This window comes from Pteropus alecto, unplaced genomic scaffold, assembly GCF_000325575.1.
Source record: "Pteropus alecto unplaced genomic scaffold, ASM32557v1 scaffold34, whole genome shotgun sequence".
In the NCBI taxonomy this organism is placed as follows: domain Eukaryota; kingdom Metazoa; phylum Chordata; class Mammalia; order Chiroptera; family Pteropodidae; genus Pteropus; species Pteropus alecto.
In genome coordinates, this window is record NW_006435763.1 from 2455176 (window position 1) to 2456409 (window position 1234).

Here is a 1234-nt window from a genome sequence, read left to right on the forward strand (position 1 = left end):
TCCCCCCAGTAACGACTCTCCGAGTGCTTCATGACCCCTAATCCATCATTTTTAAAAAGAAGCCCCTCTGTCCTCCTCACATATTCTTGCCAAGCCACCTCTTTCCCGGCATTGGACCCAGGGCCATGATGATCGTCACTGCCCCCAGAATTGGGTCCCCTCCCCGTCTTCCACATCTGCTGGGCAAAAGCCCAGACGTGGTAGAGCCCAGCTAACGAGCTCGTGGACGAGCCGGTATTATTGGCTTGTAACTTTGGTTTTTAACTCCACGTTTTGTTTTCTACATAGTTTAAGAGATTAATGCAGTTAAAAGAATTGTTAGCTTATGTTTTGGCGCACGCAACGTATAAAGATGCGATTCTGTAACATAAGCAACTGAAAAGGGTGGAGATGGAGCCGAAAAGAGCTGGGTTTTCATATGTTACTGAAGTTAAGCTGATGTCAGTTCAAATTATTATTCAGAATAACTTTAGGATGTTAGACGTGCCCCTCATGGTAATCACAAAGAAAACAATGCCCATTGATAATGGATGCACAGTGGAATATTATTCAGCAATCAAAAAGAATGAAGCCTTGCCATTGTGACAACATGGACAGACCTAGAAGATATGATGCTAAGTGAAATAAGTCAGAGATAGACAAATATCGTATGATTTCACTTATATGGAATCTAAACAAGTGAATAAACAAAAACAGAAACAGACCCACAGATATAGAGAACTAGATGCTGGTTGCCAAAGGGGACGGGGGTCTTTTCAAATGGGAATTTTAAAAAAATGAAATTAAGAAAACAGTTCTAATAGCACCAAATAGAATCAAAATTCTTAGGAATAAATTAAACATCCAAAGAGAAATGATGGTTGTATGCAGAAAACAAACAAAAAGAAAACTAATGCATATACACAAAAGGAAATGAGAAAAGAATTTAAACATATTAGTGAAAAAAATAAAGGCAAAAGACAGAAGTGCGGGAAATGAGGGACCAAAAAAGCTATAAGGCATACAGGAAACAAATAGCGAAAACGTCAGAAATCCATCCTTAGCAGGACCTTCTTTGAATGTAAATAAACTCTCCAATCAAAGCAAAGATTGGCAGAATGAATAAAAACACATGATCTGATTATATGCTGTCTACAAGAGACTCACTTTGGAACCAAAGACACAAATATTAGGTTGAAAATGAAAGCACGAAAAATGATACTCCATGCAAATAGTAAGCAAAGGAGAGCAGGAA